Here is a 19,307-nt window from a genome sequence, read left to right on the forward strand (position 1 = left end):
TGTCTGACCTCGGGCAACTTCCCACGGAGTCTCCGCGTTCTTTGCAAAACGGGACATGATCTCAGGCTTCCAGGACTGGTGTAAAGCACACTTGACATTCACCCTTCTGTTACTTCGACACGAATTTACTGAGCATCAGCTGGTGGCGGGCCCCAGGATAAGGAGCAGAGCGGACAGCTGGCCTGGGCTCCTGGGCGTCTGATGGGTTGGGCAGCCTTGTAGCTACGGCAACATCCAACATGAGCAGGACTGGGGAGGGGGGACTAGCCAGTGCCCGTCCACGTGGCGCCTGGCCCCTCAAGGGCTTCAGAGACCCCAGCCTTCATTCACAGAAGCCCGTTCAGCCGCTTGCCAGCAACTCCCTCTCTGCCACCGGTGCACACAGCACCCTCACTAAGAAGTCCCAGGGGCCGCCCAGGACCCCTTCTCCACTCCCTGCCCAGCTCAGCTCTTGGGGTGGCCCTTCTGGGCATGGTGCCGAGCAGGCTTGAGCTGGGCACTGGCTGGGGCAGGCTGGCTGCCCTTGCTCTAGTGCTCTCACTCTGGGTTGGGCCCACACTCTTCCCAGGTCCTCCCAACCCTGTCAAGTCCCAGCAGCCATACCCAGCCTGTGGCTCCCCCTGGCAGTTAATGGCCTGTTTCTGTGTTTCCCCACTTTTGGGTGAACGTCTGCCACGCCCACAGGATCAGGACTTGCCCCCTTCGGAAGGGGACTTGCTGAACTCAGAAACCTTTACCGCACTTCATATCCTGGGGGCTCAGGCAGGTCCTTGCTAACCAGGGATCCCAGCGCAATGGGAAAACGTGCCCCTCCGGACTGCCCTCCGAGCGCAGCCTGGGGGGGCAGAGTTCTTACCTGTCTGCCCCCGAGATACCATGCTGGTGTCCCTCAGTGCCAAGCCCACCACTGTGCCAAGGAGCGAGGCTCCCACCCGTCCCAGCGGGCATCCTCAGGAAGGGCTCGGCTCCAGTGGCAGAAGGAGCTGGCAGAGCAGGGCGAGGGGCTGGCTCTGAGCTGTCAAGCCTCTGGGGTATCAGAGTCAAGGGCCCAGAGGGGACTGTTTCCCAGAGGAGGGTGGGGTGTGTGGCAGCAGGAGGAACATCACATTCCCTTTCTCTCCTGCGTCACTGGGCCAGGTCTCCCCCAGCTTGTCTACTGCTCCTGGGTGTGTTCCCGAACCCCCCACCAAGCCCACCTCCCTGGCTCCCAGCTGGGGAGAAAAGCTCCCACCTCAGATTTCCCAGGTTTTGCCAGCAGGAGCCCCTGGAAGCTGGCTTTGGCGTCCTTTTCACGTGTCCATCCTTCCTTAAGCCTGTCCTTACTCTGGTATGGCAAGTCCTCCAGGCCCGGCCGCACGTGCTCTGCCCTAGTCCTGGGATCAGTCATTTCCCCAAAGCAACGGCTCCTTTGGGCGAAGGCAATATTAAAACCCGAGCTCCGCGTGCTGTGCACTCGGCTCTGGGGGTGTCCCTGCTCTCCAGCCCTCTCAGAGCTAGGAAACGAGCAGCTCCCGTTCCCATCTAGATTCCTTCATCGATACATCATTTTGACCTTGCACTCCTACTGGGGTATCTACTGAGAATAAAGATAACCATTAAGAAATTAATTAAATCTGGGGCACCTGGGTGGCTCAGCCGGTTAATCATCTTCCTTTGGCTCAGGTCATGATGCTGGGATCCTGGGATCGAGCCCCGCATCGGGCTCCCTGCACGATGGGCAGCCTGTTTTCCCCTCTCCTTCTGCCTGCTGCTCCCCCTGCTTTGTCTCTCTCTCTAATAGATAGATGAAATCTTAGGGAAAAAAAAGAAATTAACTAAATTTAAGAAATCTTAAATGCGTTCAATAGTCTTAGCATTCAATAGTCTTATTGTTAGCACTGAGAGTGGTGTAGCTACTTTAACATATATGTTTACGTTGCTAATAAGTAATTATGTTAATGTTATCTGAAGCCAAAATTTTTTTGCATAACAGATATAAATCTTAAAATTATGTGCAATCCTGTAATCTTACTTTTGAATTACAAATATCAGTATGAAGTCATAATTTTGTATATTTGTTTAAGTAGGCTCTATGCCCTATGTGGGGCTTGAACTCATGATCCCGAGATCAAGAGTGGCACTCTCTATAGGCTTGCTAGCTAGGCACCCCCATAATCCATTTTTTATTTTGAAAGAAATACATTCTTCTTAGTTCTGTCCACTGCAAAGACCTCGAAGCTGAGACAACCCAATAGAAATGAGCGACACTCAGACTACAGTCTTAAGAGGACACTCACTGCTAAAAGGAACCAGGGTTCTTTGGAGAAAGGCTAACTCTAGGTCTGGGACAGGAAATATGCAAAATAAGCCTGAAATCTCTTATCAGACTTGGTAGCAGAGAATGAAACACTGTGGGGTCTTGTCAGATTGACAGAGGAGCCACCTTTAAGGGACTGCCCCCAGCCAGAGACAGGACGGATTTTAGCATCAAAATGTCCATGGGTTCAAATACATTTTTAAAAAATCATGAGTCCATAATAATACTTTTAAAACTTGATCACATCAGAGTAAGTTGCCTGGGCCCGGCGCTGGCAATGCAGGGTCGGGATGCCAGCCTCTAGTCTCTGCCTTGAGAGGCTGCTGGGGGGTTCCCCCAAACTTGAGGCTCAGGGGGGCTCAGGGGGGCAGCGCTCCTGGGGCCCCCCCCACCCGCTTCTGAAGTCTAATAATCTCAGACTCTTCCCCTAGTTTCCTCAGCTATGGGGGTGCCAGTTGCTTCCCCAGCTGCCCTGTGATAGCTCAGTGTTCACTCTTTTGCCTTCTCGACTCTTACAGACCTTGTTTAACGTTTCTTCAGATGATATTCTCACTGTTAAAGTCGCTGGGACAGTTTCCCTCTCCTGACAGGGATCTGGCTGGCACGGGCACCAAATATTTATGCCAAAATTAGTGCAAAAGGAAGAAGAAGAAGAGAAAAGAAAAGAAAGTAGAAAAAAATCAAGATTTTTCTTGCCACTCCTGTACTTCTATTTCAGGTACTCAAATAGCAGATAATGAAAAGCTTTTCATTTTAGAGAAATTCCAGCTAAGAATACAGAACGAATGATCTCATTTGAAAAACCATCATGTGCAATGCCTCGTTCATGAAGGATGTAGGCGAACACCGTCCACAAGCAGCGCTAAAACCATCCCGTGAAGCTCGGTAGGGGACCTTACCCCCATGCACCTTGCAACATCTCCTGAACCCACGGGGTCAGTTTTCACATCATGAAACACAGAACCACCCCCTGATGTGAAGCCGAAGCATCACCTGCGAGGTGTTCTTTCCAAAAGCATAGCTTCTGCCTGTCCCTAGCAGCCTCTGTGAGAAACCGGCGGCCGCAGCCCACCTTAGACCTCGACTCGAGGGCGCAATGGGCTAGATCCAGAGTGGGCGGTCCGCAGGCGGGCCAGCTCCGTTGGCCAAAAATAAAAGGCATAAGAAGAGGTGAGAAGGGGCTGTGGTGGATGAGACACAGAGACGTTCGCAGGAATCCGTGTAGATCCTGTTCGGACCCTCATGCAAGCAGGATTAGAAAAACATACTTAAGAGCATCAGAGCAATCTGAACACAGACTATTGGATGAGAAAATCAAGACACAATGATACGGGCATGATGGTCACATTAAGAAAAAAAGTACCCTTATCTGCTAGAGAAACAGGCAGTATGCACGCACATACATTATGCACAGGGTGTATGCATTCTGGTGGGTATAATCGGGAAGATGGGATGAGATCTGGGGTTTGGTGTAAGTTCCTCCAACACTGAAAAATAAAGAAAGGAGCACCTGGGGGGTCTCAGTCAGTGAAGCGTCTGCCTTCGGCTCAGGTCACGATCCCAGGGTCCTGGGACCGAGCCCTGTGTCCTGCTCCCTGCTCAGCAAAGAGTCTCCTTCTCCCTCTCTCTTTGCCTTTGCTCCTTCTGCTTGTGCTCTCTCTCTCTGTCAAATAAATAAATAAAATCTTTAAAAAAAAAAAAAAGAGGAGAAAAGAAAACTGTGGGGAGTGGGGACTTACAAGGCAGGGCGCCCAGCGCGATGGTTATCGAAGTTGGGGGATGGGTTCTAGGGAGCTCCCTATGCCGTCTACTCTTGAGGATGTTTGAAAATGCCTATTGTAAAACTTTGTTTAGAAAGAGAGAGCAAAAATATGTCCGCTTAGCAACAGAAAGATGTACGTATGTTCAGCCAAAACCCTGAACAAGAATGTTCAGAGCAGCACTATTTATAGCCGTCCGAAACCAGGAAGGATCCAAATGTCCATCAACAGCCGAATGGGAAAGTGGTGGCTAGTCACAGGAGGGAGTGAAAACCACAGATGACTCCTGGAGGCCCAGCACAGAAGTCACACGTAAAACCGCACACATTGCTTCCTTTACTACAAAAACAGGCAAAAGTAATTTATGCCAGGGCCCCTGGGTGGCTCAGTGGGTTAAACCTCTGCCTTTGGCTCAGGTCATGATCTCAGGGTCCTGGGATCGAGCCCCGCATCGGGTTCTCTGCTCAGCGGGGAGCCTGCTTCTCCCTCTCTCTCTCTGCCTGCTTCTGCCTACTTGTGATCTCTCTCTCTGTCAAATAAATAAATGAAATATTTTTTTAAAAAAGTAACTTATGCCATCCAAAATCAATGTGTTTCTGGAGGTAGAGATTGAAGAGGATCAAGGCGGGGCAATGAGCGGAGCTGGGCTGGGAATTTTTTTTTTGTTTTTTGTTTTTTTTTTAAATATTTTATTTATTTATTTGTCAGAGAGAGAGCGAGCGAGAGCGAGCACAGGCAGACACAGTGGAAAGCAGAGTCAGAGGGAGAAGCAGGCTCCCTGCGGGGCAAGGAGCCCGATGTGGGACTCGATCCCAGGACGCTGGGATCATGACCTGAGCCGAAGGCAGCTGCCCAACCAACTGAGCCACCCAGGCGTCCCAGGAATGTTTTATTCCTTCATTTGGGTGCTGGATACAGGAGTGTGTGCTCACATTGTGAAAATATATTGAGCTGTGTACTTACTACTTGTGCGCTCCATTGTATGAATCGTCTTCAGTAAGAAACTTAGAGCGCTGGGCGCCTCGGTGGGACAGCTGGCTGAGCGCCGACTCTTGCTTTTAGCTCGGGCGGTGATCTCAGGGTCCTGAGATCAAGCCTCATGTTGGGCTCCACACTTGGCACAGAGTCTGCTTAAGTTCCCTCTCTCCAGGGCACCTGGGTGGCTCAGTCAGTTAAAGCGGTTGCTTTGGGCTCAGGTCCCTGGGATCAAGTCCCGCATCCGGCTCCCTGCTCAGCGGAGAGCCTGCTTCTCCCTCTCCCTCTACCTGCTGCTCTGCCTGCTTGTGCTCGCTCTTTCTCTCTCTGTCAAATAAATACATAAAATCTTTCAAAAATAAAAGGTTCTCTCTCTCCCTCTCCCTCTGCCCTACCCCCCCAAAATAAACAAATCAATCTTTAAAAAAAAAAAAAACCCAAAAGTTAAAGTGTTCTCTCCAGCAGCGCATATACTAGAACTGGAACTAAAACTGGAAGGATACAGAGAAGACGAGCGTGGCTCCCACGCAAGGGTGACACAGCAAATTGGTGAAGTGTTCCATATTTTTGTAAACAAAAATGATTAAATAAAACATTCACAGTAAAAAACAAAAACAAAACCCCTTAAAGATACACGGGCTCGAGAAAGAGGATGGGTACGGGTACATTATCACAGATCCGGAAGAAATCAAAGTAATCACTAGAGACTGTTTTCAGAAAAAGTAGGACAACCAGCTGGAAAATCCAGAGGAAATTAATAGCTTCCTAGGATAGTGTGAAATACCAAGATTGACCTTGAAACAATTTAAGTTCGTGAATAGATTCACGACCAAATAAGAGATTGGAAAGATGATCAAAGATGGTGAAGGCCAAAAAAAAAAAAAAGTCAAAGAAATTTTGGCTCCATTTATAAGATTGTAAATTGCTTCACTAACTAAACTTAAAACTTAAATTCCTGTTGCTCACCATGTTATCCTATAAGCTGGTTCTTGTATCCCAGGAAGTTTATCTTCTTCTCTTATGAAATACACACTAAGTTCATGCTAAGAAAGGTCAAGCATTGGGTATGATGATTACACAAGCAACCAAAATGTCCAGCATGAGAACTGAGGCAAGTCTAGAAACTCTTTCACTCGCTTGAGGAACTAGTAAAAAGCTCACTTTCTTCTGTTTTCTTGAAGGGTCTGCTGTTTCCCAGGCCTGTAACCGCTGTCTTCCTCTTAGAGTTGCTTCGAAGAGCTACTCTTAGTTTTCCGAATCTCAACAGTGTAGAGGCGCCCGGGTGGCTCAGTCGGTTAAGCGTCTGCTTTCTGTTCTGCTCGTGATCCCAATGTCCTGGGACTGAGCCCCATGTTGGGCTCCCTGCTCAGTGGGGAGTCTGCTTCTCCCTCTCCCTCTGTTCCTCTCCCCATCTCGTGCTCTCTCTTTCTCACTCTCTCTCTCACCAAAAAAATACATAAAATCTCTAACAAAAATAAACACAATATAAATCTTTGTTGTGGTTATTCTTTGAACTATCAAAAAAGGCACCAGACCCAGATGGTTCTAACTCACCTTTAAATAGCAGATCATTTGAACACTGTTTTCACTCTTCCAGATCAGAGGGAAAGACGGTAAGCACTCCGACACGTTACATGATGTTAATAAAATGGTAACGACCAAATCCGATAAAGATGCTGCAAAAATGAATCTCAGTTATAAATAATATAATTGCAGACCCTCTAAATAAAGTACCAAATCAGGGTGCTTGGGTGGCTCAGTCAGTTTCAGCATCTGACTTGTGATCTCAGCTCAGGTCTTGATTTCATGGTCATGAGTTCAAGCCCCTCGTTGGGCTCCATGCTAGGCATGGAGATGACTTAAAATACAAACAAACAAATCAAATCAAATCTGGCAGCATATCAAAAGAATAATACAGGGGCGCCTGGGTGGCTCAGTGGTTTGGGCTGCTGCCTTCGGCTCAGGTCATGATCTCAGGGTCCTGGGATCGAGCCCCACATCGGGCTCTCTGCTCCGCAGGAAGCCTGCTTCCCTCTCTCTCTCTCTCTCTCTCTCTCTCTCTCTGCCTGCCTCTCTGCCTACTTGTGATCTCTGTCTGTCAAATAAATAAATAAAATCTTTAAAAAAAAAAAAAGAATAATACAGGTGGAGAGCCTATTGACATAATTCATAACACAAAGAAATAAGAAAACCATGTAATTACACCCATTATATCTGATAAAAATGGATCATCTATTTCAAAGGAAAACAAAAGCTCTAAGGAAACTAGAAGCAATGATGTTGAATGCAAGTGCTAACATTTGGTGACCTTCCAGAAGAGAGAGAGGTCGGGTGTGGATGCTGAGGTCCTGGGCCAGCCCTGTGAGACACCCCCCGGAGCAGTGCTTCCCCAACAGAGCCCACTTGGAAGCTTCAAGCCGGTGCTTCTCCTGGCTATGGCACCTGGGAGACTGGTTCTCTGGCCCTCCTGCCATTCCATGAGCGTATTAGTCAGGCTTCTTCAGGGAAACAGAACCAACAGCATCTACACACAGGTAAAAGGAGTTTTGTTATAGGAACTGGTGTACATGATTATGGAGGCTGAAAAGTCCCCCAGTCTGCCATCTGCGAGTTGGAGACCCAGCAGAGCCCATGGTGTGACTCAGTCTAAGTCTGAAGCCCAAGAACCTTACAGGGGGAACCGAGAGTGTAAGTCCCAATCCAGGTCTGAAGGCCTGAGGAGAGCCGATGTCCAAGGCAGGAGAAGACGGATGTCCCAGCTCAGAAGCAAATTTACCCTTCCTCCACCTTCTTCTCTCTTCAGGTCCTCAACAGATTGGCTGATGTCCATCAGCATTGGGGAGGGGAACCTCCTTTTTTTAATTTAAATTTTTTTTTTAATTTTTAATTTTTAAAATTAATTTCATTGGTAGAATTTAGTGATTCATCAGTTGCATGTCGCTTGTAGTGCACATTACATCACGTGCCCTCCTTAATGCCCATCCCCCAGTTATCCCTTCCCCCACCCTCTGGTCCTCCAGAAATCTTCAGTTTGTTTCCCAGAGCTCAGCATCTCTTACAGTTTGCCTACCTCCAATTTTAATCTTATTTTTCCTTCCCTTTTCATTAATTTTGTTTCTTAAATTCCACAAATGAGTGAAATCATGTGATATCTGTCTTTCTCTGACAGACTTACTTTGCTCAGCATAATACCTTCTAGTTCCACCCACATCACTGCAAATGGCAAGATTTCGTTCTTTTTGACGGCTGAGTAATATTCCATTGTATGCATACACCGCATCTTCTTTATCCACTCGTCTGCTGATGGACATCTGGGCTCTTTCCATAGTTTGGCTATTGTGGCCATCGCTGCTATAAACACTGGGGTGCATGTGCCCCTTTGGATCACTCCATTTGTTTCTTTGGAGTAAATACCCAGTAGTGCGATTGCTGAGTCATAGGGCAGCTCTATTTTCAACTTTTTGAGGAACCTCCATGCTGTTTTCCAGAGTGGCTGCACCAGCTGCATTCCTGCCAACAGTGCAGGAGGCTCCCCTTCTTTCCCATCCTCACCAGCACCTGTGGTTTCCTGACTTGTTCATTTTAGCCATTCTGAATGGTGTGAGCTGGTATCTCACTGTGGTTTTGATTTGAGTCTCCCTGATGCCCACTGATGTTGAGCATTTTTTCACGTGTCTAATGGCCATTTGTATGTCTTCTTCGGAGAAGTGTCTGTTCATGTCTTCTGCCCATTTCTTGACCGGATTTTTTGTTTTTTGGATGTTAGTTTGGTAAGTTCTTTATAGATTTTGGATCCTAGCCCTTGATCTGACAAGACATTGGCAAATATCTTCGGGCAGCGGGACCTTCTTTACTCAGTCTGCAGATCTAAATGCTAATCTCTTCCAGAAAAAGACTCACCCAGACATAAAACCTCTCTGTGCATCCCTTAGCCCGGTCAAGCTGACACGTACAATTAACATCCAAATGTGCCACCTAAAATGGTCTACAAAATTCCTTTTTTCCTTAAAAAACGAACAAACAAACAAAAAAACAGAGCAGTTTCTATTCTCTACAGCTAATACCTTCTATTTGTCCTGCTTCCCATTGTTTTTCTCCTTCCTTGCTTTCCTTTTCCATGATTGGCCGTTTAATGCCTTTTCTTTCTCCTGGCTTGGGAGCTATACACGCATTTTCTATTTTTTTTGGAGATTACCCTTAACACTTCAACAAGTGCATTAACAAAGTCAAAGCTTACTCGAGGATCTGTCTCCCCTCAAACTATACAGAGCCTTTAGAACACCATATTACTACCCCTCTCTGTTCTTAAGGGTCCTGTTCTCCAGTACTCTAACTTTTTAAGAGCCCCCGCACCCCCCTCTCCCTAAGTCCCACATCACCACCATTCCTTCTTGCCTTGTAGTTCTCTTCTCTGGAGTCACTTTCATTCTTCCTGACGTTCATCTGGAAATTCCTTCCTTCTGTTGGTGATAAACTCTTATGTTCTTTTGGTCTACATGTCCTTGTCCTGGCATAGGATAGGATGGCCTTCCTCACTCACGGGGCTGGGGTGAGTCCAAGTCCATCCTCGATGGCCATTTCTCTGAAGTCCCAACACCCTGGAAAGACAGTCGGCCTTGCTCAGGGCCTGTCGTCAGGCTAAGCTGGGTCCCAACCCTTCCTGCAACACCTGTCTCCCCTTCTCAGACCTGAATTACCAAATTCTGCCATCCCAAGAGATTCCCTTGGGGGGAGCCTGGATGGCTCCATTGGTTAAGCGTCTGCCTTCGGCGTGGGTCATGATCTCAGGGTCCTGGGATCGAGCCCTGCGTGGGGCTCTGTGTTCAACATGTAGTTTGCTTGAGATTCTTTCTCCCTGTCCCTCTGCCCCTCCCACTCGTGCTCTCTCTCTTTCTCAAATAAATATAATAAATCTTGAAGGAAGAGAGAGAGAGAGTGAGTGTTGTCAAAATCCTTTAGGCTGGCATCCCAAGCCGTGTACCTTCTATATCTAATGTGTCCCTGTCCAGCATGGACACGCCGCATTACCTCCCTTTCCTCAGACCGCTGGCCTTTCCTTTCTCTGTGCTTCTGCTCTGGAAGACACTAGGAAAAGTAAAATTGCTTCCAAGCCAGCACATGCTGTGCTTTGGGGATTGGGGAGGAGACAGCTGGGGGTAGGGCGGGAGGTTCCCCAAAAGTGTCTGGAACACAGAGAACCAAGAAAGCAGAGGACCTCTCTGCACAGGCCCTCTCTCACAAAGCTACGCGTGGCCACAGATGGTTTGATAAGGCAGACCTTGATTACCAAAATGCTTAATTATGGGAGAGGAAAGCACTCGGAGGCTTAGGAGACAAGCCAAGGGCGGGCGGCAAGGGAAGTGTCTGAAAGCTGCAGCAGTATCTAGCAGGGAAACACTTGAAAGAGCAGGCAGAGGAGGCCGCTGGGGAGAACACGCCTTTGAGTTCTGAGGCCGCGCCCCTCCACCTGTTCCACGTGGTCCCGTGGCCTCCTGAATCTCGTGCCATTTTCTGAAACAGGGTTCCTGGCAGGACAGATACTGCTCTGAGTCCCCCAGCACCCTGATAGGGTACTTGAAAACTCAAAGACGAGAGCAGCTCCCCACCTTTCTCCAAGCATCTCCTCCATTTTGTATGTGCTGGAGGGGAGGGGACGGATAATGCCTTGGTAGGTGACTCCCTGCGGGGTGCGGGACTTGCACTGCTGTTGCCCTTGGTGGATCATAGTTGGGGCGGATCGCTTGGGTGCTGCAGGCCAGGGGTAGGCGCTGACTTGCCGATTGAGCGTGCTGATTGTGACCTCTGCTGGTAGCTTCTAGAAATGTCGACAGAATATGGAGTCAGCCACTTCGCGTGGGCTCCGGGCCCAGGTCGCAGAGTTGGAACCACAGTGCATCCCCCCCAGGAGGAAAGGGAGTGCTGTTCTCATGCAAGAATTAATGAGAACACAGTGAGAGCTGGGACTATGTCCGTGCGGAACACCCGGGACTGGTAAGGGAAAGGTTGCTGATGCTTGGCCCCTCACTGGGAGCCAGCAAGGGTTGCAGACCAGACACATTTTAGCAGCCTCAGACTCCATCACAGCAATAACTGAAAAAAACTGCCGCGACTCCTGGCCCTCAAGGGACAGCCTGGGACAGCGGCTTTGCTCCTCCACAGCAGCCCACCTTCCGAGGGGACAGTGGACTCTGGCGGTGTGTCCACCATGGCTCGAACTGTGAGCCACGGCCGCTGGCCTGACTAGCCGATACATCGCTGATACGGACCCTGGCTCCCACCGAGCCAATGTCCGCCTTCCCTCGCATGTTCTTCAAATACGGGGCAGAGGAGGTGGTTGGACTTTGAGTGAAGGAAAAATCCAGGGTCCTGCAAGGCAGGTCACTTCCCTGGGGGACATCTGGGCAACGACTCAGGGTCAGTTGCTGGCCTGATGCCTCCAGACACACAGTAAGAAGCCCAATGCCAGTTCAGCTTCTTCGTATATTGAAGGCAGCAGAGGTCATATTTAAAAATTTTACTAAAGCCTTTTAGTAAAGGGGCCGGCAGACAAGAGGCCACGCCTGAGGGGCCTGTGCAACAAGGGGCTTTGGGAGATTGGGAAGCTGTGAACCAAGTGCGGCCACTAGGCCGTCTCTCCTTCAGATCCCAAGGAATTAGCCTCAGCTTCGGAAAGCATCTTCCACCTGCACTCAGGGTTTTGCGTTCATGGTCTTCTTCCTGTTGCCAAGACAAGCGCTCTGCAAACCCCACACATATCCCCTGGGCTCACAACAGATCCGTGCTGGCCAGATTTCAGTGGCCACCACCTGCAATTCTCTGCCTTACCTGGCTACCGAAGCCTGCTCTACCCACTCGCACAGGCAGGTGGGAAGCTAACGCCCCCAGGAGCGGCCTCCTCCAACAACGACAGCTGTGCGCTGGTCGGAAAATAGCCTCGCTGCCATGGCCCGTGGGGGCTATTGCTGAAGTGTTAGCCACTGGCTTCCTTGTGAAGGAAGTTTCTGGTATGGTCAGCTGCACTTTCAGCCTTCTGGAGAAGTCAGCCTGAGTTGAAGTAACGAATACAACAGATGGGATAGCAAACAGAAGGGATATGTCTTAGGCATGAAACAGGGAAATCATGGGGCGCGTGGGTGGCTCAGCCAGTTAAGGGTCTGCCCTCTGCGCAGGTCCTGATCCCAGGGTCCTGGGATCGAGCTCTGCAGGGGCGTCTGCTTCTCCCTCCCCCTCCCCCTGCTCATGCTCTCTCTTGCTTGCTCTCTCTCAAATAAATAAGTAAATAAAATCTTCTTAAAAAAACAAACAAACAGGGAAATCGGAAGACCAGACTGAAAATAATCTTCTAAGAGGAAAGACTAAAGAAAACCACACAAGAAAAGCAAGGCGATATGGAAAGTAGAAGTAAAGGTGCTAAAATATAAATAACAGGGATTCTAGAGAGGAACATAAACATGGAGGGAGAAAATATTTGAAGAAATAATGGGGATAAATCTCCTGGAGTCATACAGAATAAAGCCCAAAGAGTGCCTAACGGAGAAAAAGGAGGGTGTGAGGTCGATCTGGTTGTGACGTCTGTCACCCCATTGGTCACCGGGGTTGAATTGGCTGATCTGAATGACTAGGTACGCGTCCCCTTCCTCCCTCACTGCTCCGTGTACATCCTTCCCAAAGCTGCACGCTTGGTTGAAGAGGACAAGCTTCCCCGATAGAGAAGGACCAGTCTTCAGTCAAGGGTAAATGAGTGGTCCTCAGTAGAACCTCCAGACGAGCTCTCAAGACCCATATGTAGGAGAGTATGGGGTAGCCAGGCTTCCAAGAGTCCAGACACAGCCAAACAAGGCGCTGCATGTGGCCGTCTGCCTTTAAAACACATACACACACACACGTGCATGCACACACACACACGCACACACGTGCACACACACACCCACACACATGCTCAAGAAGAAAGAAAGATAGGAAGATAGGAAGAAAGAAAGAAAGAAAGAAAGAAAGAAAGAAAGAAAGAAAAGGAATAACTCACATCTACATACACCATCTCGGATTTTAAGACTCTCAGAGATTACGGAGAGAGGAAAGAGCATATGATGTGCGAGGCAACGAGAATAAAGACAACGAAGTAATATTTTCAAAGTATTAAAGGAAAAGAATTTAGAATCTAGAAATTTATAGCCATCCAAATTGTCATTCAAATATGACAGATGGGCCCCATATACCAATCGTAATAAGTTAAATGAGCTGAATGTAGCGGTTAAAAGAAGAGTGACTCAGGTTTTAAGGATCCAGATACACGTCCTAGAGACTGGTAAAGCCTGGGGATGTGTATAGATTGAAAGTAACAGGATGGAAGATAACTTCTCAGGCAAAAATAAAAATACTAAGCAGAAGAAATCTAGGGGAGCTATGTTACCATCAGATAAGATAGAAACTATCTGTAGGGAAGGAAAGCGTCACTCCATACGGGAGGGTTTGAGTCACAAAAACAGCAATTTTAAATATGTTGTACTTAATAACATTAACTCAAAATATATTAAGCAAAAATCAGGAGGCTATAGGAAGAAATCATTAAATCCACCCCAGGGACCCACAGCTGGCAAATGTCAATCGACGTAGCCACTTTGGAAAACATTTGGTGGCATCACCTAAATTCCGACTGAGAAATTCCATGCCTAAGAACTGTCCCAGGAGGAGCTTTCACACCCGAACAGACACATCTACAAGAATGTTTACAAGAAGGGGGGAGAACCCAAGGGCCATCAGCAGAAGAGCAAGTGGATAAATTGTGATATAGTCCCACAAGGAAATAATGGTGGTCAAACAAATGAACTACAGCAACATATGGCAATTAGGAGAATCACTGTAATGTAATATGAAATGAAATGTCCGCCCCCACATAGGACATTCAGCATGGTATCCTTTTCATATGATAAAACAAAATTAAAAAAAAAAAAAAACAACTCATGTAGATACGAAAACCACATGGAAAGAAGACCAGGGCAGAGGGAGTTCAAGCGAGTTGCCTTGGGTGTGGGAACGAGTGGGATGGGCAGGGTTTGGATGAGAGTGGAGGCAAATGGTTGCTTGGGTTGTTGCACAGTGCTAGACTTCATTTCGTAGTGGGAGGTTTGAAGGTGCTTATATTATCAAAAATAACCAACTAAATATTTAAAAATAATAATTTATGGACCAAAAATGGAATTGTAATGGTAATTAGAAAACACTCAAAACTGAACTATAATTAAAACACCAGGGGAGCCTGGGTGGCTCAGTGGATTAAGCCTCTGCCTTTGGCTCAGGTCATGATCTCAGGGTCCTGGGATCAAACTCCGCATCGTGCTCTCTGCTCAGTGGGGAGCCTGCTTCCCCCTCTCTCTGCCCCTCTCTGCCTACTTGTGATCTCTCTAATAAATAAATAAAATCTTTAAAAAAAAAAAAAAACCACACCAGATACTTCACACCTATCAGGATAGCTACTACTAAAAAAAAAAAATAAATAAAAAAGAACCCCATTTTTGTTGGCAAAAATGTGGAGAAATTGGAACCCTTGTGTGCTGTTAGTGAGAATGTAAAATGGCGCCATTGCCATGGAAAACAGTATGGCTGTGTTTCCTTAAAAAATTAAAAATAGATTTATCTTATCATCCAGCAATTCTACTTTTGGGTGTATCTCCAAAAGAATTGAAATTAGGGTCTCAAAGAGATATATTTATATACTCACGTTCATAACAGCATTATTCACAACAGCTAAAGGGCGGAAGGAGACTCCAAGAGTCCGTCAATAGATGAAATGAATAAGCAAAATGTCGTCTATAGTAAAATGGCATATGGCTCAGCCTTAAAAAGAAAGTGAACTCTACCATGTGCTGCAACGTGGATGAACCCTGAAGGCATTATGCTGAGTGAAATAAGCTGGTCACGAAGGGAGATTGTTTGCACATAAATGTGAGTGTAGTTAACACTAAATACACTAAAAAATGGTTATGGTGGGAAATCTTGTTTCCCTCAATTAAAAAAATCAATTTTAGGGACGCCTGGGTGGCTCAGTTGGTTAAGCAGCTGCCTTCGGCTCAGGTCATGATCCCAGCGTCCTGGGATCGAGTCCCACATCGGGCTCCTTGCTCTGCAGGGAGCCTGCTTCTCCCTCTGACTCTGCCTTCCACTCTGTCTGCCTGTGCTCGCTCTCGCTCACTCTCTCTGACAAATAAATAAAATCTTTAAAAAAAAAAAAAAAATCAATTTTAAAAAATAACTAAATACAATACTCAATTTAAAAAATATAGCAACTAAATACAAATACACATAGAGCTGCATCAAAGAACATTTTGGCCTTAAAGGTAAGACTGTCCCACAAAGGAAAAATAGTACCTTCAGAGAAAAATGATCTAGGGGACCCCTGCGTGGCTCAGTCCGTTAAGCAGCTGCCTTCAGCTTGGGTCATGATTCCAGAGTCCTGGGATCGAGCCCCGCATTGGGCTCCTTGCTCAGCGGGGAGATTGCTTCTCCCTCTGCCTGCTGCTCCCCATACTTGTGCTTGCTCTCTCTCTGATAAATAAATAAACAAACAAATAAATGAATAAATAAAATCTTTTAAAAAAGAAAAATGATCTAGAAGCCATCTCTTTAACCAGGCGATCAAAATTAGCATCACCAATAACTAGCCATTCTCCTTTCTGTGCTTTACGATAGGCAAAGAAGCACACATCTGTTCTGGGCTATTTTTGCCAAAATTGTTTGACCCAAATCTAAGTATGCAAAAACGATCACACAAATCCAAATGAGGGACATTTTTATGAGATAACTCACCTGCTCTTGTTAAAAAAGCCCATTTAATAGGGAAAAAAAAACCCATTAAGTTTTCTGTTCTAAATTAAAAAAGGTTAAAGAGACGTGACCACTCCATGTGCAAACCACATGTGTTGCGCACAGTGAGAGACACAAGGTGGCATATGTTACAGAGCGGTGGCACCACCAAAAGGCATACAGTTCTGGGCGCCTGGGTGGCTCAGTGCATTAAGCCTCTGCTTTCAGCTCAGGTTATGATCTCAGGGTCCTGGGATAGAGCCCCACATCGGGCTCTCTGCTCAGGGGGGAGGCTGCCTCCCCCGCTCCTGCCTGCCTCTCTGCCTACTTGTGATCTCTCTCTCTTCCAAATAAATAAAGAAAAAATCTTAAAAAAAAAAAAAGGCACACAGTTCTTTCAGCTTTTCTTCAGGCTGGCATGGGATAGGAGGTAAAGCCAGAGTGTCCAGCCTCAAGGGTGTATTTAGAATAAGAGCCACAGAATGAACCCAAGCGAGCGAGAGGGCAGGGGAACTATGTAAAAATCTACAACACAAAAACAAGCAAACAGTGAGGACGAATGACAACAAAACGCTGGTGTTCTGAAGACCAATGGAGAAGTGTCTACGAAGACTGACAGGACTCAAAGGAGAAAGTGTAATCATACCAGATGTAAAAAGAAGACATAATGTGGATACAGTCAAGATGACAAAAAAGGCAATCCTGCAAATTACTCCGTGCAATAAACTTCAAAACACAGATAAAATGAGGAAATAGGAAAATACTTTTCCTTGTTAGTATCAAGAACAGAAACCTGAACAACCTATTATCAACAAAAATCCAGAGTTAAAAAGTCTTTACACCCAGGGTGCCTGGGTGGCTTGTTCGCTTGAGCAGCTGACTCTTGATTTCAGCTCAGGTCCTGATCTCAGGGTCAGGAGATGGAGCCCCACGTCGGCTCTGAGTGTGGAGCCTGCTTAGGATTCTCTCTCTCTCTCTCTCTGTCCCTCCCTTGCTAGTGTGCACTCTCTCTAAAGAAAGTATATTTTTAAAAAACCTTCCCACCCACACTAAAGATGCCAGGCACAGTTGGGTTTACAGCAAGTTTCACCAAAAATTTTGGAAATGCAAAATTCCAATCTGGTACAAACACTTGTAATGAAAATAGAGACAGGACACTCTAACTCGTGTTTTAAGATCGGCATAACCTTGATATAAGAAGGGCAGCACGGGAAAGAAAAAAAAATTTAAACCATCTCACTTATGAGACTGAATGCCAAATTGCTCCCAAATACCCAGCAATCTTTTGAAAAATAGATCATGCCTCTCTTATTCCAGGAATGCAAGGATGTTTTATGGTGAGAAACCGTCAAGGTCTCTTACCGCATTTACAGTTCCAAGGAGAAAAAACACGTGGCTAGCTCAGACTGCCGTGTGTGCTCCTTGGCCCATATATATGCGTGGTTGGATGATGAGGGAGGAAGCAGGTGGGGAGGCTCTGATGAAAGGACCTACTGTAAGGTTGGAGATTCACGTGCAGAACCTGAAGGGCCACAAGTCCCAAACCTAACTGCAGGAGTTGTCAGTACTGTTAGGTGACCAATCATCCAGACTGGCCATGACACGGGGAAAGGGCTCTTAGAACACTCAGTGCTGGGGCACCTAAGTGGCTCGGTCATTAAGTGACTGCCTTCAGCTCAGATCACGATCCCAGCGTTCTGGTATCGAGCCCCACATGGGGCTCCCCGCTTGGCAGGAAGCCTGCCTCTCCTGTCCCACTCACCCTGCTTATGTTCCCTCTCTCATTCCCCCTGCTTGTGTTACCTCTCTCGCTGTGTCTCTGTCAAATAAATAAATAAAATCTTTTTAAAAAATTTTTTTCTAAAAAAAAAGAACGCTCAGCTCACCTGGGGACATCTGTTCACTCATGATTGGAATTTGCCACTAAGCCGGGAGGAGAGAAGTGGGATTCAGCTTCAGAGAATGACCAACAGGAGGACGCTGGGGAACACAAGTACTCTACCTCCTCCAGGATTCTTAGCTACAACCCACAGGAGCTAAATGGCTGGTAAGAGATGGAGAAGTAGAGATGAAAAGGTTTTGGGAGGGGAAATAGAGGCTCTTAGGTAAATCACACAATCACTGAGGGCTAGAGAAAACCAAAACCCTAAGGCCAGGGCTACAGATGTAAGGCCAAAAAAACCACAGCTCCACATAACCAAGCGGGTAACAGCCAAAGAAGTACTTAGAGGAAAATTTGTAGCCATAAATGTGTAAGAAAACAAGACTGAAATGAAGCATGCAGCTCAATAAGGTAGAAATGAGCAAACAAACCCAAAGAAACAGAAGGAACAGCTAGTAACGTAAGTGGACATCTTGCAGAGAAAATACACAAAATGGAGGACAAACGTTTGCTGGTTTTATCTGCTCTCCCCTGTTGTCCCCTTATTCTGGTAAGAGAACTGCTCTATTCCCCAGGAAGCACATGCTGTACATATGCATCAGGCTTGGCTCATCTGCCACTCACCCCATCCTCCTATTCTGCCCACAGCGCTTGCTCAGGAGAGGGCCAGTGACCCAAGATGACCCAATGGTCTTCCATGACATACACTGATGCTAACAAAGGAACTTTTTGCCTATAAGGACTGAGGGCAACCTGAAGCTTCCTGCAGCAGATGATGGCAGGGAGCCCGAGATTGGCCCACCTAGCAAAGTGGAGATCATCCAAGAAACAGAGAGGGAGCCTGGGTGAAAGCATGGTGGTCCTAGATCAGCTCTGCCCACAGCTGTTCTCTTAAGACTTTTGGTCAATGAGCCCTCGTTTGCTTCTGCTAGTTTAGAGTTAGATTTTGTCACTTACGGTTAATAAATTCCCAAATAATACAAATACTGTGTATACCCTTTTGCCTAAAGACGCTTAAATGCAGATGAACTCTATCTACAGAAAAATATAAAGTGCCAAAATGGGCTCAAGGATAGAGAACCCGAACAGACGAAAGGCCACGGAATTAAAAGGCAGGCAAGTCTCTACTCCTTAAAAAGGAACCAAACACAGATGTTTTTATAAGTAAAGCCTACCAAACTTTGAAGCAACACATAACTCCTGTTCTGCAAATTATTTGAGGACCAAGAAAAAAGATTAACTGTCTCCAAGTCCATTCTACAAGGCTAGCATAAGACTGTTACCAAATTGGGACAGGGAGATCATTAAAATAAGAAGTGAAATAGTCCCAGGAATAAATATAAAAATCCTAAAGAAACAAACAAACTCTAAGGGGGGGGGTTTATATGAGATTGCCAGGATGGCTCAATGCAAGGAAGTCTGTCCATAGAAAGAACCACAATAATAAAATGAAGTCTTTCGGTTATCTCTATAGCCTCAAAATCCATCACTAGTAAATAAAGGGGGAAATCCTTCAGTAAACTAAGAACAGAAGGAAACATTTTTAGCCCTAATGAAGGTTATCTATTAGGCCCCTAAGGCAAGAGTTTTGTTA

General features: G+C 46.7%; 1 pseudogene; it reads left to right on the forward strand.

Moving 5' to 3' along the window:
- Positions 1-5,482: 5,482 nt before the first annotated feature.
- LOC116600436 lies at positions 5,483-5,600 on the forward strand (annotated as a pseudogene).
- Positions 5,601-19,307: the final 13,707 nt, after the last annotated feature.

Source organism: Mustela erminea, chromosome 9 (assembly GCF_009829155.1).
Source record: "Mustela erminea isolate mMusErm1 chromosome 9, mMusErm1.Pri, whole genome shotgun sequence".
In the NCBI taxonomy this organism is placed as follows: domain Eukaryota; kingdom Metazoa; phylum Chordata; class Mammalia; order Carnivora; family Mustelidae; genus Mustela; species Mustela erminea.